Raw genomic sequence first — 18873 nt, 5'->3', positions numbered from 1 at the left:
AAATTCTGGAAGGGACAACAATTTCATTCGAACTCCAATGCTAAGATTCGAGGCGTCTCTATTTTTATAGATTCCTCAGTTACTTTTATACAACAGGATATTATTTCTGATCCGAATGGTAGATTTTTATTGGTTAGTGGTTTACTATTTAATAAAAAAGTAGTTTTGGTTAATGTTTATGCTCCCAATATGGATTGTCCGGAATTTTATAAATCATTGTTTGATCAGTTTCCGAATTTGAATGAGTTTTCATTGATCTGGGGCGGAGATCTTAATACCTGTTTGTCTCCAGCTTTGGACCGTTCGGCTCCTTTACGGACTTTATCTAATAAATCTGCAAATTTGATTAATTTTTTCCTTTCTGATTCTGGGTCGACGGACATTTGGCGTTTTCTGCATCCTCAGGAAAAAGATTTTTCCTTCTTTTCACATGTTCATCATTCCTATTCAAGAATTGATTATTTTTTCATTGATTCTCGTCTTATTCCTTCAGTGATTAAATGTGATTATGATTCTATAACCATTTCGGATCATGCTCCACTTAAGCTTTCTATTAAAATTATGGCCAATATACCAAATAATAGACAATGGCGTTTTAATTCACTGTTGCTTCAGGACTCGGACTTTGTTAATTTTATGAATGAACAGATTGAGCTTTTTTTTACAATTAACCATACAGAAGATATTTCGGTTAACACTCTTTGGGACACTTTTAAAGCCTATATTCGGGGTCAGATTATTTCGTATTCTGCTGCTTTGAGGAAGAAACAGAAGCAGGAGGAGATGGCAATTGTGGACAAGATTAAAGAAATTGATAAGAAATATGTTATGGCTCCTTCTGAGGAGTTATACAAACAAAGAACTGAACTTCAAATGGAACACAGTTTACTACTCTCGTCCTCGATTGTAAACCAATTAAAGAAAACAAGAAGTGACTTTTATGTTCACAGTGACAAAATTGGCAAGCTGCTGGCTAATCAATTGAAATCTAATTATGTTAAATCTCAAATCAATCAGATTTATAACCAAAATGATCGATTGATACTGGATCATGTGGGGATTAATCAAACCTTTTGTGATTTTTATTCTTCTTTATATCAATCAGAGTCTCCTCGAGATTCTAAATATATGAATGATTTTTTAGATAAGTTAGACTTCCCTCAGATTTCACAGGATATGTCTTCTTTATTAGATACTTCCATTACAATGGATGAGATTAAGAATGTTATTTTTTCTATGAATCTGGGGAAAGCTCCTGGCCCGGATGGGTTTACCGTTGAATTTTATAAATGTTTTGCTTCTTTATTGATTCCTTGGCTCTGTAGGGTTTTTGAGGCTTCTTTGAAACTTGGTAAACTTCCTGAATCTTTTAATAGAGCATCAATTTCTCTAATACTAAAGAAGGATAAAGACCCTGCTCAATGTGCATCTTATAGACCAATATCTTTATTAAATGTTGATTCTAAAGTTTTTTCTAAGTTATTAGCAAATAGACTAGAAAAAGTACTTCCTTCTATTATTTCGGAAGACCAAACGGGTTTTATTAAAGGTCGTTACTCTTTTTATAATATTCGTACATTGTTAAATATCGTTTATACTCCCTCACAAAATGTTCCTGAGTGTGTTATTTCTTTAGATGCCGAGAAAGCTTTTGATAGAGTAGAATGGCCTTATTTATTTAAGGTGCTTGAAATGTTTAATTTTAGCTTGAAATTTATATCCTGGATTAAACTGTTATATCATTCCCCTGTAGCCTCGGTTCGTACTAACTCTTTAAACTCACCTTTTTTTCCTCTCTTTCGTGGTACTCGACAAGGCTGTCCTCTTAGTCCCCTATTATTTGATATTGCATTAGAACCTCTTGCAATTGCTATTCGAGAATCTTCAAATATTACTGGGATAACTCGGGGATTAAAGTCCCATAAATTATCACTCTATGCTGATGATTTACTTTTATATATTTCTAATCCTGAGAAATCCATTCCTGCTGTTTTAGAGTTATTAGCAGCTTTCTAATCCTGTAGGACATCTCCAGAATCCAAGGACTTTTAGTGAATTGAGGCTGGCTCATATACTGTATCTACAGTCAGTTGCTTTAAAATATTAGAATGCTGCTCATTAGGTCCAGAGGAACTGTTGGACTTTCACCCTATTAGTTCATCTTGTTTTTTTTCTAGTGATAAGTGACTTTAACTTCTTCTCACCTGCCTATCACTTCTCCTTGGGCCCCCTTCTCCACTCCTCCCTCCTATCAGATTCCTTCTACTCCTGTTCTTTACTTTTCCCACCCACCTGGTTTCACCTATGACCTTCCAGCTAGCCCCCTTCCCCTCCCCCACCTTTTTATTCTGGCGTCTCCCCCCTTCCTTCTCAATCCTCATGAAGGATCTTGGCCCAAAATTTCTCTTCCATTGATTCTACCTGACTTGCTGAGTTCCTCCAGTGTTTTGTGTGTGTTGTTAGTGATAAGTGATTTTAAAAAAATCTTTCCATTGTCCCCTTGGTTATCTTCTATTGTTGGGATATTTTTAGTGTCGTCTTCTGTGAATACTGATACAAAGTAATTACTTAGAATCTCAGTCATTTCTCTATTTCCCATTATTATACCCCAGTATCATCCTCTAAGGGACCAATGTTTACCTCAGCTAATCTCTTCTCTTAATTACCTCTTACTGTTTCTTTACATTATTAGCTCCTCTTATAATCTATTTTATCTATCCATCCAGCCCTGATGAAAGGTCTTGGCCCAAAATATCGACTGTTTACTCCTTTCCGTAGATGCTGCCCGGCCTGACCAGTTCCTCCAGCATTTTGTGTGTGCTGCTTAGATTTCCAGATCTGCAGATCTTCTCAACTTTTTCCATCCTTTGTTGGTTCCTAAAACTCTCCCAATCCACCAGCACACCACTTTGCAACACTGTATGTGTTTTTAAAAATTTGGCAACTTACTTTGTTAGCCACTATTGGTGTATCTTCATGGAGTCTTAATTTTCAATAAGATTTATGAAATATCTCCTTAACTATCTGCTATTGCTGATTTACTTTCTACTTTAGCCAATACTTCTCATATCATCATAATTGTCTTTACTTAAATATAGCACACTAGTTTCAGACCCTACCTTTTCACCTTCAACCTGAATTTGACAATCTTCCATAATCTGATTACTCACGCCCAGGAGATCCTTCATAGATCTTGTATTATTGCATGATTATTACTGAATTTCCAGAGTGGTTGGATCTGATCTGGAAATAACTACGATCATGTTATAGTCTGGATGAGAATGATTTTAAGAGGGGTATGAAACCGAAGAAAGTGATAAGCATGTGACTTTCTGGAAGGTAAGTATAATAGAATAATTTATAGGATATAATGATCCAGTAGGGTGGCTGGGGCTAATTGGATAATTATTTAAAGGAACTAACTTCCATCAATCTGAAAATAATGTTGAAAAGTGTTGATGTTAGACATTAATATGTCACCTATCAGAGTTTGTTAATTATCTTCTCCAAATAACGTTAACAGAAAATTCTGGAATACTCTGTAGGTTAGGCTGCATCTGTAGGAAGAGGAACAGAGATAAAGTTTTTGGGCAAAAGCCCTTCATTACCCATTCAAGGGTCTTTGACCTGAAAAGTTAACTTTTCACCATCTGCATTTTTTTGATTTTCATTCCCCAATCAAGGAAATAAGTTCACTTCCCTAGCCTCTCTAAAAAAAATTTACAATACACTTAAATACACAAATCTAGTCATTCACTTTGTGCCATGCTTGTTTAAGAATAGTGTGTAAAAAGTGTAGTACGTTGCCATTATGCTAAATACAGTGCTTATAAAAAGTATTCACCACATTTGGAAATTTTCATGTTTTGTTGTATAGCATTACATCACAGTGGATTTACTTTGGCTTTTTTGACACAAATCAACAGAAAAGACTCTTCCTTGTCAAAGTGAAAATAGATCTCTACAAAGTGATCTAAATTAATAAATATAAAACACAAAGCAGTTGATGGCATAAGTATTCACCCCCTTCAAGTCAGTGTTTAATAGATGCACCTTTGGCAGCAATTATAGTCTTGAATCTGTGTGGATAGGTCTGTATCAGCTTTGCACATCTGGACACTACAATTTTTCCCCATCCTTCATGACAAAACTGATCAAGCTCTTGTCAGATTGTATGGAGATCGTGAGTGAACAGCCCTTTTCAAGTCCAACCACAAATTCTCAATTGGATTGAGGTCTGGACTCTGACTTGACTGCTCCAGGATATTAACTATGTTGCTTTTAAGCCATGCCTGTGTAGCTTGATGCTTGAGGTCAATATCTTGCTGGAAAACAAATCTTCTCCCAAGTCGCAGTTCTCTTGCAGACTGCATGAGGTTTTCCTCCAGGATTTCCCTCTATTTTGCCGCATTCATTTTACCCTCTATCATCACAAGCCTTCCACCACCATGCTTCACAATAAGGATGGAGTGTTTTTGACAATGTGCAGTATTTGGGTTATGCCAAAAATATCATTTAGTCTGATGGCCAAAAAGCTCAATTTTGGTTTCATCAGACCATAGAACCTTCTTCCAGCTGACTTCAGAGTCTCTTACATGCCTTCTGGCAAATTCTAGTTCAGATTTCATGTGAGTTTTTTTTCCAGCAACGGCTTTCTCTTTGGTATTCTCCCTGGCATTCCCCCAGGCAGCTGTGACTGGTGAAGTACCTAGACAACAGTTGATGTATGTGCACTCTTTCCTATTTCAATGACTGAAGCTTGTAACACCTTTAGAGTTGTCATAGTTTTCTTCATGGCCTCACTCACGAGTATGGTCACTCAGTTTTTGAGGACGGCCTGCTTTAGGCAGATTTACAGCTGTGCCATATTCTTCCCATTTCTTGATGATTGACTTAACTGTGCTCCGAGGGATACTCAGTGACTTGGAAATTTTTTTATATCCATCTCCTGACTTGTGCTTTTCAACGCACATCAAAGTTGCTGGTGAATGCAGCAGGCCAGGCAACATCTCTAGGAAGAGGTACAGTTGACGTTTCAGGCCGAGACCCTTCGTCAGGACTAACTGAAGGAAGAGTTAGTAAGAGATTTGAAAGTGGGAGGGGGAGGGGGAGATCCACGGCCTCCTCTACTGTAAAGATGAAGCCACACTCAGGTTGGAGGAACAACACCTTATATTCCGTCTGGGTAGCCTCCAACCTGATGGCATGAACATCGACTTCTCTAACTTCTGCTAATGACCCACCTCCCCCTCGTACCCCATCTGTTATTTACTTTTATACACACATTCTTTCTCCCACTCTCCTTTTTCTCCCTCTGTCCCTCTGACTATACCCTTTGCCCATCCTCTGGGTTCCCCCCCCCCGCCTTGTCTTTCTCCCCAGACCTCCTGTCCCATGATCCTCTGGTATCCCCTTTGCCTATCACCTGTCCAGCTCTTGGCTCCATCCCTCCCCCTCCTGTCTTCTCCTATCATTTTGGATCTCCCTCTCCCCCTCCCACTTTCAAATCTCTTACTAACTCTCCTTTCAGTTAGTCCTGACGAAGGGTCTCCGCCTGAAACGTCGACTGTTCCTCTTCCTATAGATGCTGCTTGGCCTGCTGCGCTCACCAGCAACTTTGATGTGTGTTGCTTGAATTTCCAGCATCTGCAGAATTCCTGTTGTTTGTGCTTTTCAATAAGCTTTTTTCTGCAGTTGCTTGGAGTGTACTTATGTCTTCATGGTGTAATTTTTTCCAGGATACTGACTCACCTGTATTTAGACCTTCCAGATACAAGTGTATTTTTACTACAATTGAAATACCTTGATTGCACACAGGTGATCTCTATTTAACTAATTATGTGACTTCTAGAAACAATTGGCTGCACTAGTGATGATTTGGTGTGTCATATTAAAGGGGGTTAATATTTATGTGATCAATTATTTTGTGTTTTATATTTGTAATTAATTTAGATCACGTTGTTTAGATCTGTGTTTACTTTGACGCGAAAGAATCCTTTTCTGTTGATCAGTGGCAAAAAAGTCAAATTAAATCCACTGTGATTCAGTGTTGTAAAATAATAAAAATGAAAGCTTCCAAGGGGTTGAATACTGTTTATAGGCACTGTAATTACATTATTAAAACTGCAAACTTCCTGGTGCAGAAAGCCCTGCACCAAGAGAATAATATAGGATGAATCCAGTTGAAGGGGCTGATGTTTGCTTAGCACACATAATTATTTGACATAAAAATATGGAAAATTAACTTTTTGGGCTGAGAAACTGGATGATGAACTTCATGGAATATTATTGTAAATTAATATGAAGCTCAAGCTTGAATCTCAGTAAATTTTGCAAAAATTCTGATGTTATTTCCATTGCTTTGGACTCCAGCCCAACTGTACCAAGGAGGAAAGCTTTGAAATACAACATATACAAATTCTGATGATCAAATGGTGAGATATGATATTAATAACAAAAGTGGAAAGAATAAATCATATGTTACTTAATAAAATCAAACCCTTTTGTTTCCTTCTGTGTTTAACTGAGGAGTGTGTAGATATATTTTGTGCAGAAAAGATACTTTTGAAAAGTAGTTGCATTTTCTCTTGAGAGAAAATATTTACAGGTAACTGCTAAACCAAAACACTGGGAAGAATATTATACTACTAAAATAAATGACAAAACAAGTGCAGTATCCATTGTTTAACAGTTCAGTACAGTATTTATACTATACTAATTTATAGCAGTCATGCAAGGTGAAGCAATCTCTTACTTTCACATGGATGATATATTAAAATAGAAACTGGATTCATCTGCAGGAAGGATAACCAGCTAATCTACATAGACATCTTTTAATTCTTCCTTGCAAGTCTGCATATATTTGGTACCTGGGCAGCATTTTGACAGATGTGTTAGGATTCATTCAAGAAAAGAAGGTTAATAGAGAAAGATTTGAAAAATGAATAGCTTTTTCATATCTCCTTTATTTTCTGAGCAAGACACACAAAATGCCAGAGGGAGTCAGAAGTCCAGGCAGCATCAATGGAAAAGAGTAAACCGTCAACGTTTCGAGTGAGTTTTTCATGTTTGTCCTTTCTGTTCTGCTCATCATCCTAGTTGTGCACATAAGTTTACATAAGATGAAACTTGAGGGAACATTGAAAGATGAATAAGTCTTTCCCAGGTTCAAATGCAAGACTTATTTACAGCAAATACACATGAATGGGCATTTGGGAGACCTGTGGAATGTATTTGCCTGCTTACGCAGGCTTGTAAGCATCTTGCTTGGTTCATGGTTACATTTCTGACTCACAAACTGTCTAAGATATAATGAGTTCTCAGGAATGGAGCCACACTGTAACCCAAGGAGAGGTTGTATCTTAATTACAAATATGCTGCAGGAGGTCACCCTTTCTTTGCAAGTATAGAGCTTGATCATGTCCCATCCATTGAGACATTCCCACAAGCGATGGTCTCACTCTAAGGACTCTTTATCTGGTCATTTCATGTTCTTGTTAGTTATTGCTATTTATTGTCACAGTTTGTTGTCTTCTGGTTGATCTTTCATTGGTCTTGTTATAGCTATTATTTTATAGATTTCCTGAATATGCCTGCAGAAAAATGAATCTCAGGGTTGTATGTTATTATACAGTGTGTGTGTGTATATATATATATACTGTAATAAAATTTACTTTGAACTTTGAACTTAGCCATTCACCTCAGTGTTTTTAAAGGCATAGAAGGTACTTCAAGAGGCGCAATAATTGTAGAAATGCATGTTAAGTTTTCAACATCTTATTTGGTAGTATAAATAATTTATTTAGTCTTGGCAAAGAATAATTTTAAAATATTTTTACTTAAGAAAATAATTAATATGAATCTTATGAGCCAAAGAGTTCCTCTGGAATAGATTTGAAGTGCAGATAAATACTGATTTAATGAATGGTAGAATGGTTTGAAAGAATAGATGGCTACTCCATGTTTCAATATTCTTACAAACGTTTCAAGCTAGTTCAACTGTAACTTGGCTAGACATGGATCAATCCAGTTGTGTGTTCTAAGATATTTTTAAATCAAATTATTTGCAAGAACATATAATCTGAGTTGGCCAGTTTGCTCCAATTACCACTTCTCCAGCTGTTTCTGGCATATGTATCTTCAAAGTTATGCAAAAGAGGTCCTATTATAACATGCAATTGGCAAACATAGTCAGAAATTCTCGACTCTAATCTAATCAACTAATCCATGTTGAGACAAATAAAACAGAAGCATATGCACACTCAAAAATACAAAAGAAATTATAAAATACTTTTCAAACCATTGTAATCCATTTTGTAAGTGAAAGAGCATGGGCAACAAAGTAAGTATTCTAGGTATTTTAGTTATAAGTAATGACATATCTTTTTATGGTTTTCTTGAAAGGGCTTCTATTGAATAGTTCAAATTAAGCTGTGCAAAGAAAATTGAAGCTTAATGAACTGATTTCATTTTTGCAAATTTTGATATTATGATGTTGATTTTGTTCATCTAAACTCAGTGACTGGAATGGGCAAACAAAGAAAAAGTTAACCCAAAACATGGTACAGTTCCAATTATCTGCATTTATGGTATTAAATCTGGCATTAGAGAATTAAATTAAATCTCATGCATTTGATTATAATTGATAGGATTTGCACACATGGTGAAGTTTATTTTTCTTCAGATTTGGGCTGAAAACATGAAGTGTTATATTTTAACTCTGTTACAAGCTTGTTTGAGATGTGAATATATTTGGAAGTGGGGGGAGATATAACAGAACCTGCAAATTTTCTAAGTAAGTTTTACTTCAGATGCACTTTAGAAACATTATGGTTTACAGTGGATGACGCATGGTACAGCAGTCAGCACTGCTTCCTCACAACCTTCCAGTTGCACTCCTGACTTCTATTGTGGTCTCGTGTGGAACTTGCACACTGCGTAGGTTTTCTCTTATCCTCTCACGCCCCGTTGTTGCACTGGTTGGTTGGTTAATTGATGGCTGTGAAACATCCAGTGCAACAGTTGGTAGGAGGATCAAGGGTAGTTTATAGAAATGTGGGAGAGAAAAGCTTATAGGGAGATAAATGAGGGAATGAGATTATAGAATGTACTGATACCAATGTAGACTCAATGGGTTAAATGGCACCATTGTATGAAAGTATATTTTTTAGATTAGTCTAATTATTTAGTAACTGTACTTTACAGTGTCCTTCATAAATTTAGCAAGCTGCTTCTCAAGTGGTTATCTGGTATATCATACATACTCCTTTGGCTCATCCCCAATATTTCTGTGGTGGAACAAATAGTCAAAATCATTATTATTACGTTTTCCAGTTTTATTTGTGCCATTCTAGTTGAGATAGAATTGCTAATACTTTGTCTCATTAATTATATAATTAGAAATAGGGCATTGGCTCAATGAGTTTGATCCGATGCTTCTGCTCTACATTCACATCCTCTTGTTTTATTCCTTCTTGTTTCAAATGTAGATAGCGACTCCACAGATGCATCATTAATGACACACTAGAATTCTAACAAGAGATGAGTTTAGATATTTGGCTGAGTTACTGCATATATGGTATTGACTAAGCGGTCAAATACTCTGTTCTCCACAGATGCTCTTTTCAGCCCCCATACCTCATTTAACTGAGGCACTGATCCACTGATCAATGGAGTCCATAGTTCCTGCCTGTCATTTGACTTGAGATCAGATCTTAGTCACTTCCCTGATAATTCTAACAGTCTCCAACTGGAATAAGTAACACAAAGCTGGCAGAACACCATGTTTAAATGAATCAGTATCAACACAACACACGCAAAGTACTGGAAGAACTCAGCAAGCCAGGCAGCAGCTATGGAGGGGAATAAATAGTTGACGTTTCAGGCCGAGACCCTTCATTAGAACTAAAAAAGATCAATGATCAATTTGTGGAATTTCCAAGTTCAAGAAAAATTGCAGGACCAAACCTTTGATGGTTCATGATTTTGATGCATATTAATTTTGTTGGTTATAGCTTCTTCTTTTACAGTCCCTCTGAGTCCAGGTTGACTCGTTTGTACTTTAGCTCTAAGGAGAACAAGATGCTTAAGCCTGAATTTTTTTTAACAAGTACTATTGGCTTGCTGTGACTTAATATACCTCTCAAGTGAGAATATAAAGCATCCAATCACCAGCTGTAATCCACTGAATAGAACAAATCCTCTAATATCTCAAAGGGCTATTATACATGCACATGACTTGGCGATTTATTCAGCTATGTTTAAGTTCATCATAGACTAACTGAGCACTGTCTTCACCTGTTGTACACAGTCAGAGTAACTAACCTGTAATGTTTTGATTAATTGAAAATATTTCTTTCTGAATATACAGTATGATCAATTTTACCCAGGTGAAGTATTGCCAGTTGTGAAATAGGATGAGGTACTTCTTACCACAATATTACTTTGTTTGTATTCTCCCATCATTTGACATGTACTTCATGAAGCCAACTGTTGTGCGAGCTTCAACCTGCACTTCCTTGGAGTACAAAGGACCATGCAACAGCCATAGAACCAGTAGATGTACTGCAGCTGAATTTTCAGAAAACATGCAAAGTGCTTCACAAAATATTAAGTCACAAGGTGAGATCCTAAGTTATTGGAGTTAACATATTGGCATTGATAGAAGATTAACTAACTGGTAGAAAGCTATGGGTAGAGTTATGGAGGTCAGTTTTAGGTTGGCTGTCCATAACAAGCGGGGCACCACTTGTGATCAGTGCTGGAGCCACAACTGTTTACAATATATATTAATGACTTGGAGGAAGGCAGTCTACACAAATAGAGATTGGAAGGCAATTTGCAAGGAGATACAGTTTACATGGAGATGTGGAAAGGTTGCAGCAGCTGAGTGGGCATAGCCTCAAAATAAGGAGGGGCCACTGAAGACTGGGATGATGGAGGGGTTCCCTACCTCGATCCACATCCCCTTAGTTAATGGTAGGGGTTCCAGGGCATAAAAAAGGTTCAGAACCCTTGATTTAGAAGATTGTGAGCCTTTGAAATCCCTTCTGGAAGAGAGCTGTTAGGGCAGAGTACTTGGCTGTATATAAGGCTGAGATAGATTTAATTCTAATCCGTGAGGAAATCGGCTGGGGGTGGGGGAGTAATGCAGGAAAGTTGCAATGTTGGATTCTGTTGAAATTCATGACAAGTTTAATGGGCTGAATGGCCTATCACCTCTTTTTACCTCTAATAGTATAAGGGCTTTTTGGGGTTGGTAGTGAGAAGATTGAGGTCCTGCATAAGTAACAGCAGTTACCAGCCCATCTCACCAATCCTACACACCCCCACCCCCAACCCTGTGATCCCCACATTGGCCTCATTAGCCACTTCAAAACCTACAATACGAGGAGTAAGTCATCCTTGATTCCAAGTGATTGTCTGAGAAATTTTGTATATCAGACACTAGCTAAACTTCCTCTTCTGATGTATACAAATTCAGTTACCGGTAGTGTTTATGGATTATCAACCATTAATCAGCATGCCTTTGCTACTTCCTTTCCTGAACTGCAATAGTCTTAACACTACTCTTTGTTCCGCACTCAAAGAAATCCTGGCCTCTATATTTCTGTATTGCTGACCTATTTACATTTCATTAAAGTAGCCCAGGCTACTTCAGCAAAGCAACTCTTCTATATAAAATAACATGAATGATAGAATCACTTAGCACAGAGGGGAATCATTCAAAGCACTGTGACTACGCTGGCTTTGTGGTACATCTATCCAATTAATCCTACCCCACTCAGACTGTAATTTTTATTTCTCTTTAAGCATTGAATGTTACTACAGAATCCACTTCCACCACCCATTGAGGGAGTGCGCTCAGGATCACAGCTTGCTATGGAAAAGTGCTTCCTCGTGTGGCTTCTGGGTTCCTTAACCAGTCACCCATCCACATCCTCTGCCTACTATTCTCTATGACACTGTTAACTGTTTCTCCTCGGTTACTCAAAGCTGCTTGTGATTTTAAACACCTTTTTATTATTTATTACTCTTAACATTCTATGAGTTCTCCTGGATTTTTTTTTGGTCGCTCAGATAAACCTTCAAACAAGTTCTGTTCTAAAACCTTAACGTACTTCCTGAAGGTGTTCTGCCCAGAGACGAACAAAATGCTCCAACTGATGCTTAAAAAGTGTTTTATGCAACTTTCAAACACAGGAAAATCTGCAGGTGCCGGAGATCCAAAGCAACACACACAAAATGCTGGAGGAACTCAGCAGGTCAGGCTGCATCTATGGAAGAGGGTAAACAGTCACCGTTTAAAGATAAGACCCTTCTTTAGGACTGGGAGGGAAGGAAGGGGTGAATGCCAGAATTAAAAGGTGGGAGGGGAGGGAAAAGGGTCTATGTGATAGGTGACGCCAGGTGGGTGGGAAAGGTTAAGGGGTGGAGAAGAAATAATCCGATAGGAGAGGAGAGTGGCGAATAGGAGAAGGGATGAGGGTGGGGACCCAGGGGGAAGTAATGAGCAGATGAGAAGAAGCAAAAGGAAAGATTGGGAAATGGGGGGGGGGGGAGTATTTTTGTTCACCTGAAGGAGAAATCGGTATTCACGCCACATCGGAAGGAGAGATCGATATATACAATTTTGGTGTTTAGTTTTAGTTTTAAGTATTATTCATCCACTATTAAATGAGTCCATACGGACTTTTGAGAGGCTTCTCGCTTTGTCCTGCCACATTCAAAATGTGTCTATCTTTCTCCTCTATATTACCGAAATGTAATATTTCACACATCTGTGTTTTGAATTTTATCTGCCATGTGCCTGCCCATGTTACCAATTGGCCAATTCCCTCCTGAATTCTGCTGCTATCCCCTAAAAGCTGCCACTTCAATCCTCATTGCAAGTTTCATCTCACATACAGTCTGGAATCTTTATCATGTTGAAGTAATTTACATACATTTCAAAGAGCAATGCTTTGACTATCAGTCTTCCAGGGAACAAAACTGGTCACTGCTTCCAGCCAATTAAAACGAGCTCTGTTTTCTGTCCCATCGCCCATTTCTTAATTGTCCTTCCAGTCCCATGGGCTTTAATTTTATTAAAAAGTTTGTGGATTATTGTCACTAAAATTGTTCTGAATTATTACCTGTAAAAGCTCCCTCACCACTAACAATAGGCTGACTGGCCTATAGCTCTTGAATTTATCTCTCTCCTTTTAAACAAGTTGTGACATATGCAATCCACCAGACCTCCGGCATATTGTTTTGCATACTAATCTAGTGTCTGCTATAACTATATATTTAAAAGATACTTCAGGCATTTCCATTATGGTTCTATGTCTTAAGGTTTCATTTATATAACCAATTCTAAATGGGTATATTAGTGTATTCTTTAATTAAATGGCTGCAGTACATAAAGACCAAGATATAAAGAGAATTATCTTTCAAAATCAAATTTTTAAAAAGTTATTACCTTTACATAATCCTTCATAACAGAATAAAGTAATGAAATGATTTAAAATATTCAATTGTGTCAGAAAGAATAAATGCACAAAAATAAATTGTGTAAAGCAATTTACTTTCTTTGCAAAATAACAATATTAACAGTGGTTCAGAGAAAAGTATGGACAAAGTGGGAATGGCTTGGTGTAGAAGTTTAAGCATTTTGCTTGTTTAAATGTTACAGATTGCGAATGGCCTTCTTCCACTGTATTGATAAGTCGCAGGTTCTGCCTTCATTGAAGAAACTAAGAGTTTGAAAATCACTCTTACCGAGTTCAGTCTCAGGTGCTTTCTCAGTAACAGAAAACACTCATATATTGTCCAAGATGTGATGAAGTGGAGACTCTGGTTGGACAAAGCACAAGTGCTCAAGGTCCAATCTAATGAATACAAACACTTGACCCCTAACTGCAAGGGCAGCAATTAGGTTCAACAAGGGATTGTGCAACACTTCAAAAATCCAAATCCTCGCAGTCAATCCCCTTGAGCAGTATTTGCAAGACCTCATTGAGCATCCTTAATGAGTCTGCGATCTGAAATTCAATACGTTTGTGGCTGCTTTCGATGCTCTTAATACTGCAGTCTATATGGTATTGTGCAGTTGGAGAAAGGGTAGCTCTTAAAAAGTACGGGTGTTTTACAAAAGGGAGACACAGACACTCTTTAGACTGAGGCTGCTTTTTTGCATATCAATATGGCTGCCCCTGAATGTATTCACTCAGCTGGCTAATAGGATCACTATCAGCATTTGAGGCTTTCACAGGCACTTTGAGAAACTTTAAAGCTGTCACTGAGAATAATTTGGTAGAATGTCACAGGACACAAAACCCAAACACGAGGACTGCAGTCCATCACACTGAGCTGCCAGTGAAACTGACAACAAGTTGCAGCAGATGTGACATAGCCTCCCAGCACGTTAGTCCTGTGCCCACTTTCATCTTGATGGGCTCCTTGCTTTTTTAAGACATTTTGTCCCTGAATTATACAGTCCCAGGGGAGTGCCAATAGAGAAGTACTTTTAATTGCTCACGGTGACTTTTGTTGGCAATGATATCATTGTTCCTAGGCCATGAAAAATGTGGAGAATAAAACTTAGCTATTTTCTTTTATATCAACTGGACTACTATTCACTGAAACATTCAATTCTCGAGTACTAACACTTCCCCTGGAACCTTCATGCAGAAGAAGTTCTGGCCATGGACTATACAAACACACTGCAAACTTTTTGAAGTTTCATAACCGTTTACTAAGAAATTCAGATTAATAGCAGACACAGTTTGGTATGAGATTACTCCTTAATGGCTTTCAAGCTACTAATGATTCATGTTGTGATGTTGAGTTGTGGTTTTCTTAGTAGCTGTGCAGACACTAGCAGATGGGTCTTCAGAAAACATAATTGTACATTTCTGTTAAGGTGTTCGAATACTTTGTTAAGATGTACGTACATACATTCAGTGGCCACTTGATTAGTTACAGGAGTGGGACTCGCTGTGGTCTTCTGTCTGTAGCCTATCTACTTCAAGGTTCGACATGATGTGCACTCAGAGATGCTCTTCTGCCCGCCACCTGGTTCTTTTGAGTAATTGAACCAGGTGCTAAAACAGTGGTGGGCCGAAGAACATGAAGTCGGGCCATTTTCCTCTGACTTCTCTCAGTAACAAGACATTTTCACCCACAGAATTGCTGCTCCCTGGTTTTTTTTTTGGTTTTCGCATCATTCTCTGTAAACTCTAGAGACTGTTGTGTGTGAAAATCCCAGGACATCAGCCGTTTCTGTGATATTCAAATCACCCTGTCTGGCACCAACAACCTTGCAATAACCACTGATGTATGCTTCAATATTCATTTATGATTTTGTCTTTTCACAGCAGCAAAAGTCGCTCTCCAACTGTAAATGTGAAATTAACATGCTTGACTATCTGCCACTAATGACTCACAGAGCAGGTACCTTGTCAATAAGTGACACAGGCAAGGTTGAACAGTATTATACTCAGACTGAAACAAGCACAACATAAGTGCAGTGGGCTATATCTCAACAAAATCCTTGTAACAATAATGTACATTCCAAATGAGTTAATATAAGTACTACCCTACCCATTCATTACAAATAAGAATTACATATGAAAAGATACTTGGGCAAAAGTTTTAACATATTTCTCAATATCCCGGGGAAGGATGGTCTAACAAGCCTGATAGAGTTCTTTGAGGAGGTGACCAGGCATATAGATGAGGGTAGTGCAGTGGATGTGATCTAAATGGATTTTAGTAAGGCATTTGACAAGGTTCCACACAGTAGGCTTATTCAGAAAGTCAGAAGGCATGGGATCCAGGGAAGTTTGGCCAGGTGGATTCAGAATTGGCTTGCCTGCAGAAGGCAGAGTGTCATGGTGGAGGGAGTACATTCAGATTGGAGGATTATGACTGGTGGTGTCCCACAGAGATCTGTTCTGGGACCTCTTCTTTTCATGATTTTTATTAATGACCTGGATGTGAGGGTAGAAGGGTGGGTTGGCAAGTTTGCAGACGACACAAAGGTTGGTGGTGTTGAGGATTGTCGAAGATTGCAGAGAGACATTGATAGGATGCAGAAGTGGGCTGAGAAGTGGCAGATGGAGTTCAATCCGGAGAAGTGTGAGGTGGTACACTTTGGAAGGACAAACTCCAAGGCAGAGTACAGAGTAAATAGTAGGATACTTGGTAGTGTGAAGGAGCAGAGGGTTCTGGGGGTACATGTCCACAGATCCCTGAAAGTTGCTTCACAGGTAGATAGGGTAGTTAAGAAAGCTTATGGGGTGTTAGCTTTCATAAGTCAAGGGATAGAGTTTAAGAGTCGCTCTATAAAACTCTGCTTAGGCCACACTTGGAGTACTGTGTCCAGTTCGGGTCGCCTCACTATAGGGAGAATGTGGAAGAGGAGATTTACCAGGATGCTGCCTGGTTTAGAGGATATGCATTATGATCAGAGATTAAGGGAGCTAGGGCTTTACTCTTTGGAGAGAAGGAGGATGAGAGGAGACATGATAGAAGTGTACAAGATAATAAGAGGAATACATAGAGTGGATAGTCAGCGCCTCTTCCCCAGGGCACCACTGATCAATACAAGAGGACATGGCTCTAAGGTAAGGGGTGGGAAGTTCAAGGGGGATATCAGAGGAAGGTTTTTTACTCAGAGAGTGGTTGGTGTGTGGAATGCACTGCCTGAGTTGGTGATGGAGGCAGATACACTTGTGAAGTTTAAGAGGCTACTAGACAGGTATATGGAGGATTTTAAGGTGGGGGGTTATATGGGAGGCAGGGTTTGAGGGTCGGCACAACATTGTGGGCCAAAGGGCCTGTGATGTGCTGTATGTTCTATGTTCTATGTTCTAGGACAGAAGTTAATAAAAACACTATAAGGCCACTTACCTTTGTTTTAAGTCATAGAACCAGAGAGGTGACTTGATAGAGGTGAACAAAATGATGAGGCATAGATAGAGAGGACAGCCAGAGACTTTTTCCCAGGACAGAAATCGCTAATATGAGGGGGCATAACTTTAAGGTGATTGGAGGAAGATATAGAGGGGATGGGAGATATCAGAGGTAAGTTCTTTTACACAGTGAGTTATAGGCATGTGGAACACACTGCCAGGGGTGGTGGTAGAGGTAGATACATTAGGGCCATTTAAGAGACTCTTAGATTGATTGTACATGGATGAAAGAAAAAAAGGAAGGGTTTGGTTGATCTTAGAGTAAGTTAGGTCAGCACAAGGGCTGAAGGCCCTTCACTGTGCTGTACTGATTATGTTTTATGTTCTAGTTGCAGTATGAAATCAGGTCCTTTGGCCCACCAAGTCTAACTATTATATTTACACTAATTCTACACCAGCCATCATCTTTTAGATTATGAGAACATTCAGTCCTCTTTTATTGTCATTTAGAAATGCATACGTGCATTAAGAAATGATACAATGTTTCTCCAGAGTGATATCACAGAAAAACAGGACAAACCAAAGACTAACACTGACAGAACCATATAATTATAACATATAGTTACAGCAGTGCAAAGCAATACCATAATTTGATGAAGAACAAACCATGGGCATGGTAAAAAAAAGTCTCAAAGTCCCTGAGTCAATCGACTCCTGATAGCAGGCGGCAAAAGGGAGAAACTCCCTGCCATAAACCTCCAGGCACCATCGACTTGCCGATGCCTTGGAAGCAGCCGACCACAGCCAACACTGAGTCCATACATCTGAAAACTCCGAGCTTCTGACCAGCCCCTCCGATACAGCCTCCCGAGTGCCATCCTCTGCCGAGCGCCTTCGACCTCGCCCCAGCCGCTGAAAGAAGCAAAGCCAAGGATTCGAGGCCTTCTGTTCTGGAGATTCCGGTTACCACACAGTAGCCGCGGCAGCGAAACAGGCATCTCAGAAGTTTCTCCAGATGTTCCTCCATACTCTCATGTCTGTCTCCATCTTTTTATTCTCCCTACATTCTCATCAATTCACTCCCAGATTCTGCTACTCACCTATAAAGTAGGGGCATTTACAGTAGTCAATTAACCTATCGAGCTACAAGTCTTTGGGATGTGCGTGGAAACTGGACCATCCAAAGGTACTCACAGGGAGAATGTACGAACACCACAGAGACAGCCCCTGTGACTCTAATTGAACCTGGTTCTCTGGACCCAAAAAGCAGAAGCTGAACAAGCTGTGCCACTCTGTCACCCAGGCAACAGAAGCCATGTACAATGAGTTTCAACCGTGTTTCCTCCAGAAAGGTTCCTTCAAGAACTGCTCAGCCAGCTTCAAAACTGGGAACTATTATGAAAGGTCAGGATCTGATAACATCTCTGAGACCCTTCCTGCCAACTTCGCAGCAGGTGTTACAGAACTCATGGTTTCATTTTCTATCAGCAAACTTCATTTCAAGGAGGGCTATTAGCAGCAAAGGTAAGTTATGGCACATTTTTTAATACATCAAGATCACATCCTCCAAAGCATTTCCCTTCCCCACTCACCCCAGTTTCTAGTAAATAGAAATCCAGGCATGGATGCAGAGCCATAATGATGTATTAGTATGAGACCAGGGCTGCTCCTGGTCCAAGCTATGACTCCAGGAAATCCTGAGACAATATAGAAGAGATGAAAATTTGACTAAAATGTTCATGTGATTCTCTTTTGTGAGTTTTACTCTCAGAAAATCAAACATTCCATATAGGAAAGGATCAGGGAAATCAGTCCTTCACTTGTTGTGATCCAACCTTAAAGTGAGTTCAGGATGCTGACTTAACAAAATATTCCATTAAACAATTTTAGATAACATTTTAAGATAGAACATAGAATAGTACAGCACAGTACAGGCCCTTCAGCCCACAATGTTGTGCCGACCATCAAAATGAAAAAT

The sequence above is a fragment of the Mobula hypostoma genome, chromosome 9 (assembly GCF_963921235.1).
Source record: "Mobula hypostoma chromosome 9, sMobHyp1.1, whole genome shotgun sequence".
Taxonomy (NCBI): domain Eukaryota; kingdom Metazoa; phylum Chordata; class Chondrichthyes; order Myliobatiformes; family Myliobatidae; genus Mobula; species Mobula hypostoma.
This window is presented reverse-complemented; position numbering follows the sequence as displayed.